At 34.8% G+C, this 11,995-nt stretch overlaps 1 long non-coding RNA gene across 1 annotated transcript in view; it reads right to left on the bottom strand.

Moving 5' to 3' along the window:
- LOC117284738 overlaps positions 1 to 11,995 on the bottom strand; it is a 69,465-nt gene that overhangs the window by 3,319 nt on the left and 54,151 nt on the right. Inside the window, exon 2 of the long non-coding RNA XR_004515822.1 lies at positions 4,646 to 4,722. This is a non-coding gene — a long non-coding RNA (uncharacterized LOC117284738). The remainder of the gene's footprint in view (positions 1 to 4,645; positions 4,723 to 11,995) is intronic.

Raw genomic sequence — 11,995 nt, 5'->3', positions numbered from 1 at the left:
ATTATATATATACATTAATGTAATCTATGTCCCCAACTTCTAGAGAGTAAATTGGAGAAATAAAACTCAAATCTCTTCAAAAATACTTCAGGGTGCATTTATTAAAAGCAAAGAATCCAGGCCTGGTGACACATACCTAGCACTCAGGAAGCAAAGGCAGGAAGATTACAAGAACAAAGCCAGAGTGGACTACATAGTAAACACAAGGTCAGCCTGGACTACATAATGAGAACTTGTCTCAAAAAGCCAGAGAGAGAGAGAGAGAGAGAGAGAGAATTTCCTTAAAGTGGCTAGGCATGTAGTTCCATGGTAGAATGCTTGCCTTATATATGCACAAGGTCTTGGATTCAATCCTTAGTGCCAGGGAAACAAAACATATTGTCTTGCATAATTATAAGACAATTACTCAAATTAAGAAATTAACATTGATACAACACTATGTGGTAAATGTTTGACAACCACTTCTCCAAGCCAAAAGTTAAGCCCTAGTTTGTTTTTGCAAAAGTCTATAGCATAATGTTGACTTCTACACATGTGAGCACTTGCTTGGTATCACTATTTCTAATGGTGTAAATTCTCCAATGTTTGATAATTTCAGGCTACCAAACAGACTGGTCTTGGAGTTGAAATGATATGCACAGTCAACAACTCCTGTGACCGGTACCAGCCCATTCTGCACACACTGAAAAAGTTTTTATTAGTGTAATGTCTAAGAAATTTACATAGCATCAAGAAAAAAATGTATTAATCAAAATACTTTCCTACATTTTGCTATGTTTAACTAATAGTTTCCCCGTTTTTCTCTTAGTATTATTGATATTAAATGCCAAGAAGAGAAAAACATGGCTCAACAGTCACAAGTTTAAGTTAAAGACTAATATTTTGGATTCAAAACACTGTTACATTATACAATTCAGTTTTTCTATTACTGGAACAACTACCTAACACATGGAATTCAACGGAGGAGAGACATTTATTTTGATTCACAGTTTCAGAGGTTTCCTCCCATGGCTGATTGGCTCTAAGGCAAAACATAACAATGGAAAGACAAACCAGAGGAAAAAAATTCAATAAATGACATCCAGTAAGCAGAGAACAAGAGAATGGTTTAAAATGAGGGGCCAGGGATAAGATATAGTCCCTAAGGTCTTTTACCCATAATCCACCCACAAATACCCAGGGTGTGATTTACTAATCCTCAAACCGTCCATGTTAATCAGCTTTCCCACTGGTGGGACACAAGGTAAAGGAGGAGAGGATTAATTCGGCTCATGGCAGAGCAAAGATATTTAGCTCATGGTGACAGAGAAATAGAGTGGGGAAACAACACCAGAAAGGAAGGAATGGAGGGATCAGCTATACTACTCTTCCAAGATCTACCCAGACACTCCCAGAAGTGTGCTTCACCAATCCCCAGTGGCTCCCATGCTAATCAAGATGACATATTCAAGCTTAATCATCACCTTTGTTGACTTGACAGTCAAACAAATCTCTTTAAACCATACTTAATTCCTAATTAAGCACCTTCATTTATCATATATATTGTCTTTATTTGAAATTTGGAGCATGGTCAAAAATGTGTGTGTGTGTGTGTGTGTGTGTGTGTGCGTGTGTGTGTGTGTGTTTCAGGGGTGTTTTGATGATATGCTCTCTTGTAACTAGCTATTCCTTACACATATCAGATAAAGATGCATTTGATAGTCATTATTAATCAATGGTTTTCAGTCCAAAATAAAATATTATTTAAAGAGTAGTAAAAAAATAAAACATCTATCTCATAAAGAAAATATCACAGATAGGTAAGAGGGTAACATGATCACTGAGATCATTACTATGCTAAATTAATAGTTTAGATATGAAATTCCATAAAATATCCCTGCGTATCTCTGATGAAACAGAAAATAACATTCAGGTTAATGATTTACAACAACAGAGCCACTTCTAAAGTTATAAAATTATAACTGAATAGAAGAGATGACTCCAGGACTCTGGTTAAATGCAGAGGTGCTCCTAAGTTATCCAACCCCACAGATGTAGCCAGAGCATGACCAGCTGGATGTCATTTAGGAGACTGTTCTTCAGGGCAACGACAGTACTCAAATCTCAAAGTAGAAAACGTTACAGACACACAGAACATTATCTGATTGTGTTACAGTCAGAATGTAGCAGGTTAATATTATAATTTGAGTGGTTCAGAGGGGTCAAAAACATTGACAATTCCCTTGGGGCTTTTCTGAGTTTTGCTTCTACTCCTCTCCCAAAATTCCTCCATTGCTGGCACCATGATTTCAACAACAAATTTTAAATTACACAAGTAAGGGGTTTTTTCTTCTGTTTTTGATTTATTCCGTGTTCAGGCATTGTTTTCTTAATTCTTAAATACCAGTGTAAAGGATACCTATCACTTAATATCTTTTCAGATATTAGACAAGCTACTGAAGATAATGAAAAATAGGAATGGGCAAAAAATGACCAAACAACACCAGTGTTAGCCAATTCTCCCTTGCAACTAATCTAGCTTTGCCACTTTCGAAACACAAATGTGTCAGGGAACGATCATAACCACAAAAATTTCTTTTACTGAATGAAGGTTTATTATGGGCCAGATACTTCTGAGCACTTTGCTGACATTTATGCACCTATTTATTAAACTACTAAATATCAAACACTATTCTTGAGCATGGGTATAGCATTGAAGAGAGCAGACACTATCTCTGGTTCCATGGAGTGTACCCATCCCTGTGAGAGAAGCCAAACAAACTGATGGGTAGTGAGGGATATGCTGAAAAATACAGCAAGGAAAGATGGTTAAAGGGTAATGACCTTACTTCTCTTAACACAGCAAAACTAAGAAGTACAACTGAGAACCATGAATTCTAAGACGTTAAATACTTTTCCAAAGATCACTCAGCTAGCATGGAAAAAGTGAACCGTAATTCAGAGGTTGCTCTCTTAACCACATTGTGGCTGTCATGGATGTTTTTATCTAGTTGCATTCACTATTAGGTAAAATAATGGGACAAAGAGAGAAGAAAAGGAAGGGAGGAATTCTAAAGTAAGATAATCATAGTGTGGTGTCACCACTGTCAGGTGTGAAAACTCCTCCAGGGCCAGCTGGGAGACACCCAACACTCTTTGCTTGTTCCCATGTGGTTCTCACCATGTTGCATTGCTAATTCTTTGTTTATCTACTAATTTTTCCACTGGGTCATGAATTGCTTCAGAAAAGAGACTATGTTACAATTTTTATTATATTTACAGTATCAAACATCGTCCCAAGATTAAGTCAGTCATCAATAAATGGTTTCTGGAAAGTAGAATTTGAGAGTAGCCTGTTTTTTATTTTTATTGTTTGTTGTTCTGGTACCAGAGATTGAATTTAGGACCTTGTGCACACTAACCACACACTAAATCACTGAGCTTCACTCTTGGCCCCAAGAGAAGCCATTTTAAGAAACTTGGAATAGGAAGAGAATTGTGAGACAGCCAAGACAGCCTTTATTCTTTGTGCTTTTTTTCCCGCAGCCCAGGACACTCACAGAACATGTCGGAGTTTTAACAACAGTCAGAAAACCAAAGTTAGATTCTCAGCCCAAAAACATGTGGCTCTTTATTGTTTCTCTATTTCACAACCCATTAAAAACAAATAATGAAAGCACATTTTCTGATGTGAGGATTAGATATAATAATCTATGTTAAATTCTACACAATGTGCCTGGCATTCTGTAATTGCTCCTTTTTTTCTCATTGAGTTTATTGGTACTTTTTAGATAGACAGTACAGTTACATTCATCATTGGGATTTTATACCTTTACATGACAGATCTTGGTTGTCATTTTTCCCCATACCCCTGCCCTCCCTTCCTTCTTTACAAAAACTTTGTTTCCATTTTTTACTTTTCTCCTATTTTTGCTTTTCCCTTCTTACCTTGACCCTACCCTTCCCCCACTTCTCCTACACCTTTAGCCCTTTTCCTCCTAATTGCTTCTTACAAGTTAGTTGCCATCAACCATCATCACCATCATTGTTGTTGTCAGTCATCTTAGGCACGTGGCATAAGCTTATAAATAGTTTCTTTAAGCCATTAAGTCTTTGACCTATAATCCTCTGTAATTAAAAACTTGTTACCCACTGATTCCTTCTCTCAAAATCTCCTTACTTTTGAGGTATGAAAGACCAGTTTTCGTAACATTAGTGAGTAAAGTTGAAGAGGTTAAAATGGAAATTGGAGGTGGCAGATTGACATTTTGGTGTGGGAGTTCTCAGAGCACCACCAAGAAGTTACTTACCTTACTTGCTATCTGATTAAGAAGAAATGCAAAGTGCTAGTTCATGAATGATCCAGTAATAATGTCAAATCTGAAAGCAGGACGAGCTGTATAATTATTCAAACAGGCCATCTTTCCTTGGGTCAGTAATGGCCTTTGTCCACTGCAAGAGCCAACTCCTCTCTAACAAGGAATTGCTTTGACATATCAAACTTAAGAGTTCTTATTAAGTAAGGCATACAAATAAGATATAAACAACAAGCTAGAAAAATTTGAACTTAAACAGCATTAATGTTGAATGGTTTCACTGTCAAATGATTAGGCCCAGAGTGCTACACACTACTGTAGAACTAAGGACCTATCAGGTCATGACATACCATCTTTCCTCATAAGATCTAGGTTGCTTGTATTCCTGGTGTTTTAGCTTCTCTTTCAGGAGTTAGGAAGTCCAGACCTGCAAGAGAGAATTTGTTTCGTGCAATGATTGTTTAATGTAATAATTGAAATGAATAGACAATAAACATTGTCTTCATAGCTGTAACTAGAAAGGTGGGAACATCATGGATTGGTAATACGTAAAGGCATCTGGTCTTCTTTGCTTGCAGTGCAGTTTAGCTGCACCTAAATAAATACTACATTGGTCAAAAAGGTGCTTTAAAAACAGAAAGTTGTTCAAGGAGCAAGCCATTTTACAGAACTAATATGATGCAGAAGGTATGTTTGAAAAGCTTCTGTACAAATACAAATGTTTTAATGATTTAAAATGCATATAATTCTATGAATAACTAAGAATATTGACTTCCACTTTTTACTGAATTTCAATTTAACAGATGACCCTCTTCTGTACCTCATAAAATTTTTGAATAAGCTAATACAATTCCTATGGACATCAGTATGGAGATGCCTCAAAAAACTAAAACTAAAAATTCCATTTAACTCAGCCATACTTCTGGGTATTTTTCCAAAAACCATGAGATCGACTCAAACTCAATGAGTGACTCTAAGGTGAAGAACTCATTTGAAGCTGGAGGGGGCTCATTCTTTACAATTGCACTGTGAGTGCCAAAACAGGAATAAACCTATGATAGAAACAATATTATGTGTTCACTAAATTCATGTAGTTTTCCTCATGAGCGTGCTTCTATTCTTCATATCCATTCTGCTTTAGAAGTACACTGGGGCTGTGAAACTGAGTTTCTGCAAATAGAATTTGGCAATAGTTACAAATGCCGCTTCCAGATCTATACGAGGTGCTCCGTGTTGTCCTCTCTTTCCACAGTGGCCTTGGAGGCCATGTGTTGAAGATGATAGCCTCACAAAAGAGAAGAGATTTAGTTCCTAAATAACCCTTTCCTCCACAGTACCTTCATTAGACTATAACATAATAAACTACAATAAACATTTTTTTCTATTATTGGAGATCAAACCCAGGGATGCTCTACCACTGAGCTATGCCTTTAGCTCTTTCTTGGTTTTTGTTTGTTTGTTTGTTTGTTTTGTTCTGTTTTTTTGAGATGGAGTTTCACTAATTTGCCCAGGCCGGCCTTGAACCTGTGATCCTTTTACTCCACCCTGCTGAGTAGCTCAGAATACAGGCGTGCACCATAAGGCACACATGTGTAAATTCCGAATAGTTTCTCTGGTGTGAATAATCTGCAATAATACAGAAGATCCTAATAAGATTACTGACATTGAGAAATGGGAAGAAAGGAGCTAAAGGTGTAGGGAAGGTAGGACGGGTAGAGGAAGGGTGAAAAGGGAAAAGAAAAAAATGTGAGATAATGAAAAGATGGAAATAAAGTGTTTGTAGATGGGGAGGGGAGGAGGGGGTGAAGGGAGGGAAGGGACAAGGGGAAAAAATGAGAACCAAGACTTGTCATGTAAAGGTACAAGATCCCAACAATGAATGTAACTGTACTGTATCCCTAAAATGTACCAATAAACTCAATTAAAGCTGAATTAAAAAAGAATACAGGCATGCACCACCATGCCCAATTACAATAATCTGTTGTTGCATTAAATCTCCAAGGTCTGAAAATTACTTGTTATAATATATGACTTTCCATCACAGATAAGCTCAACACTAAGAAAATCTGAGATATGACAGCAGAGCCTAAATACTGTTACAATTCAAAACATCATTTCTTCTGAGCAATCCTTTCTTCCTATCATGCCTTGTCTCTAAATTGTGTCATAGAAAAGAAAGAAATCCACTTCCTTATGAGAACCAACAAATAATTATATTACAGCAAAGATAAGTTTTGTATAATACAAATGAGGTAGAAAGGAATGGAAAGACAATCTATCAGTAAATAAAACAAGAACTAAAAGTAAGGTAAGTAAAGAAGATGAAGAAATAAATGATTATAAAACTTCAACTAAAGCCAAAACAACATTATTATAGGTATAGATAATTCATGTTATGTTATTAGATATCTAATGGACAGGTTAAATATAAATTACTGAAATAGAATAAATTGAAATAATCACCAATAAAACTATTGCCAAAGCTGGGTGTGGTGGTGCATGCCTGTAATCCCAGCACTCGGGAGGCTGAGGCAGGAGATTGCTGTGAGTTTGAGACCATCCTGGGCTACATAGTGAGTTCCAGGTCAGTCTCAACTACATAGTGATACCCTGTCTCAAAAAAAAAAAAATTGCCAGATTAAAGAACAGAAGAAAGATGTCAGTATTGAATGAATAAATATAGAACACAGATATCCACAATTCCTGGAACTTGTGAACTTAATTCATCTAACAACAAAATCTCCCAAAAATTACTATCAAAAACTATCTCTCAAATAAAGAATGAGTCCAGCAAAGATACAAATTTGCAGATAAAAGTTTACACTGAAAAATCAATACAAAGCCATACTTTAACAAAATAATGTTTTTAAAGGCAAAAAAAAAAAAAACAAGAAAGGGAGAGGCAGAAAAAGAAAGATACGGGAGGAGAACAGAAGGAAACAGAAGGTATTTTTCAGGCATCAGGTAGAAAAAAGAAAATCCTCTCTAAAGAAGACAAAACTAAGGCTGTATTTATTTTCTCACAGCATGATCCAGTCCAAAACACAGTGGAGAAATATATAAAGGAAAATTTTAAAAGGAAAAAAAGCATATGGCCCAAGAAGATTATATTCAACCAAGATGTCAGAACATCAAACAAAACTTCTCAAATCTGAAAGAGCTCCAGGAATATAGAACTTGTGTGGTAAGAGAGTAAAGACAAAAACAAATTATAGAACACAGAAGTGGAAAATTCATGTCAGTAGACTGAGGATGGGCATGAAATCTACCTAAATACAGATTAAACTAATATGGTCATCAACAGTGATATGGAAAATCATAGAAATAACATACAGCTTGACCATACACAATAATTTCAACTACCCACTGTGGGCCTCACTGTGAAGTCAAGGGCCCAAGGCTCTGGACCCAGGTCTGAATTCTTTAGTGTTGTGGCCCTAAGCAATCATGTAAACTTTCTGTGCCTTAGTCTTTTTTTCAATCTAAAAGCATTGGAAGTGATTTATCTATATGGTGGTGTTAATAATGACATAATTTTATACGCGGCATTTAGAATACTTCTGGGCACACTTTATCACTCAAAAAGTGTTCACTTTTTCTAGTAGTAGCCTCATTTCCCTACGGAACCTGAACTAATATTGCTTAAAATGGAAAGAATTAACTTTTAAGAATGATTCCAACTTTTCATTATCACTTTTCTTAAGCTTAGAGAAATTTTGTGACGTAATATCACTATAATTTTTCTCTTAAAGTCAAATACATTTTAATTTAATGTTCTCGGTCTAGAATTTGATCTAATTAAAATTACTTTTGCCAAATTATACATCTATGCTTCCATCTGTATTTACATAAAAAGATTTCTAGAGTTAAGTTACTTATTATGTAGTGGGATTGGTAGTGATATTTTTAATGTTTATTTAGTTTTGCACATTGCAATTCTTTATATTATTCCTATGTTGCTAAAATAAAAATAATATTACTTGGGAACAAGAAATTTTGTTGCTTACACTGCTTAGACTGTGTATTTTAGAGTTATACCCTTAAGTACACTTACTACTTAAATATTAAGGAATTTTGTGCAATTGAACCCTATGTCCTCGGCAAAACTACTTGGTTAATAGTAGATCTTTTGAAGTAGTTTTCTTCCCTAATCAAGACTGTAGGATGTTTTTTATCATATTTATTTTTGCTCTTAAAATCTTTTCTCAAGTTCTTTTTTTTATTAAAAAAGCAATGTAAACTCAGAACTTTTTTAAAAAGGGTGCAAGAGAAAAGTAAGTCCTCTAATTGACAAACCTCCTATTTCAATTTCCATTTCAACAATTTCTTACATCATTTCAGGAATTTGCTAAGTGTGTGTGTGTGTGTGTGTGTGTGTGTGTGTGTGTGTGTGTGTTGTACATGCATGCATGTAAGAAAGCGATGCAGAAAGACAAAAGCAGAGTATGTAGAAAACAAGTATCTATTCACTGTTTATTATTGATATATAAAGATAAAACTCCACCTACAATTTACTGTCTTAAATCAGCCTCCTGGAAAATTGACTTGAGATGCAGATTTGCATGCAGGTAGTTTATGGGAAGTGATTTCAAGGAAAACATCCATAGGACAAATGAAGGAGGAAGGATTGGGCAGAGGCAGAAGTTGAACTACAATGCTGAAAGCTTTAGTGTTTAGGTTACACTTGGCAACCACAGCGGTTCCATACAATTTTATCTTAGCCTAACTCACTCTTGCAACCAGAATTTATTTGTAAATTATACCACTGTCCAGTTCCTCTAAGTGAGCAATGAGTGAGCCAGTTGGTCAAAGTACAGTCTCTGAGCCAGGAATAAAAATCCACATGAATATGCTTTGTATCCTTTCTCTTCAGTCTTGTGTTTATTTATAGTTTCAAATGTATTTTTCAATGTTATTAAGAAAAAAAAACATGTTGTCTATATATCTGTAACTGCTGCAATAACGCTCTGTAACAGATAAACCAAAGTCAATGGCTTACAGAAACAAGCATTTATCCACGTGTGCAAGGAAGTCAAATGCAGGTCAAATGGAGGTCAGCTGATTTAAATTAGGTTGAGCAAAAAAACAAACAAACAAATAAATAAATAAATAAATTGGGTTGAGCTGGATGACTCTTCTGTATTGGGTCAAGACCATGGGTTAGGTTCAGGTTTGTTCTATGTGTATTTGTTCCACCTCATGAAATGTTACTGAGATTCCACATCAAATTAAGAACCTAAGACTATTTAAGTTTTCTGCTCACCTCAAGACTATAAACATCCATTGGCCAAAAGAATCACAAGGCCAAGCCTGATATCCTGCAGTTGATGAGGTGTACCTCAACTACACTGTGAACAAATGGGACTGAATAACCGCTGAAGTTATCTAAATTATCACATACTCATTAACTATGCTACCTCATGGATGATGGATGCTACTCTGGTAGACACCCTCCCTTCCCCCCAGAAAAAATAATAATTTAAGAGGATTGCTAGATTGGAAATATTTTTTCAAAATAAAAAAATCCTAAACATATAGTTTGGAAAATATAATATAAATAAAACAAGTATAATAGTTTGAAAAACAAATCACTATTCTTAAATAAAGTATAACTACATATCCATAGGTAAATCTATTCTAATCTATATTTTTTGTTTTACTTTTATTCTTGTGATACTAGGGATTGAATCCAGGGCTTCACATTGGGCTACAGCTTCAGCCCATTTTATTTTTTATTTTAAGACCAAATCCTGCCAATTTGCCCAGGGTGGTCTCAAATTTGAGACCCTCCTGACCCAGCCTCCTTAACTAAATAAACTGCAGTTATATATTATGTTTTGTTAGATGTATTTTAGTTACCATAAAGTTACATACATTTTATTATGTCATTGAATATTTTCATAAGTATGGACTGTGTGATATTCTATCCTACAGAGATAATCGATGACATTCATTTCTGTACATCAGTGCACGTAAATTTTTGTGCACACGTGATTATTTCCTTACTACAGTACTCATTGTCTTCTCATTCCTTGTTCTTTCTGCCCCAGTCACACTAGACTTTTTGCTATTCCTCAAAAATGCCAGACACATTCCTGCCTTAGGGACTTTGCCTTCACTCCCTCTGCCTTTCCCCTGATACTTCACATGACTCCTGTTTCCTCCTTAAAGACTTTTCTCAAATGTCGCCTTTCCAAAGAAACTTGTCGTAGACACTCCATTTGAGACACCAACCTATGATTTGTTCTTTCCCCCATTTCTACTATCCTGATTTTTTTCTTACTAGGAACAGGTTCAAACATACTATAAAATTCACTTATATTTGCAATTGTCTTTTCCTGCTAAAGCATAAACTTTATGAAAACAAATTTTATTCTTTTTTACTTATAGATTTCTAGTGCCTGCAAAAATGTCTACTAGCATATTGTAGGCAATCAATAAAGAGTCTGAATTTATAAGCAAAATACCTAGAAGTAGACCCAAAGAGTTTTTTTAAACTTTTGAAACTTAAATTGTGACCAAATTCGTCTAAGAGTAGGGATTTTAAGTAAAACTAATCCAAGTCACATTTCAGTCAGTATACTTTATTGTGTTTCCAAGTCCAAATAAAAACCTTGTATTATATTAAAGTTATTATATATCATATTCACACTATACATATAAATCACCTTGGAAGGAAATTAATCATTAATTGTTCACTCATTAATGTCTTCAAACTGTGTACCCCCCAAAAATAAATCTTGCCTTCATCTAGTTAATGTGTGCCTAACATAGCCAGATCATTAAAATCCAACACTATCTATTATTGATATAATTTTAAAACATATGAAACTAACAGTAACTATTAAAGACTCACATAAATTTTTTTAGACCTCTTAAACTTTCCTAAAGATGTAATAGTCATGTATGCAAAAAGAATTTGCTCTCAGAGTTTATAGTCAATAAATAAATGAAGCTTAGTGTTCTACTTAGGAACTTGTTAATTTCCTACTTTTATTGTTTTTCCTCTTTTCCAAATGTTCTCAGCATTCTTTGATATGTTATTCCTGTTTAATACATGTTCTCTTTCAGAATTCTGTAACTCATATCATTCTTCTTTGCCCACTTTTCATTGTTTTAACAGTGACTCTAGAAAACTTCCTCTATCTGATATTCATTATTTTCAGAACTCATTTTCAAATTGACTTTACAGCAAGTAATTTATAAGGGGTCTATTAAGCTCAGTGGAAAAGTATTTTCCTAGAATGTCTAATTCTCTGGGTCCAATCTATAGCACTGTAAATAAAAATGATAATAACATTCTGAATTGTTGAGTTCATTGACATGAGATTTTATTAATCTTTAGTTTATATTCTTTTAAGAGCTGACACTCTTTCAATGTATTGGAATAATTATTTTTTAAAATAAGAGGGGAAAAAGTGAGAACCAAGACCTGTCATGTAAAGGTACAAGATCCCAATAATGAATGTAACTGTACTGTATACCTAAAATGTACCAATAAACTAAATTTTAAAAAATAAGTACTGGCAAGGACACAGAGAAATTGGAACCCCTATGCATTGTTCTTGGCAACGCAAAATTGTGTGGTTGTTGTAAAAAAGCATGGCAAATCCTTCAAAAATTCAACATAGAATCATTGAACACTCAAGCAATTCCACTTGTGAGTATATATGTGTGTGTGTGTGTGTGTGTGTATATAT

The sequence above is a fragment of the Fukomys damarensis genome, unplaced genomic scaffold, assembly GCF_012274545.1.
Source record: "Fukomys damarensis isolate Sample0158 unplaced genomic scaffold, DMR_v1.0_HiC HiC_scaffold_5, whole genome shotgun sequence".
NCBI classification, from domain to species: Eukaryota; Metazoa; Chordata; class Mammalia; order Rodentia; family Bathyergidae; genus Fukomys; species Fukomys damarensis.
This window is presented reverse-complemented; position numbering and strand designations above follow the sequence as displayed.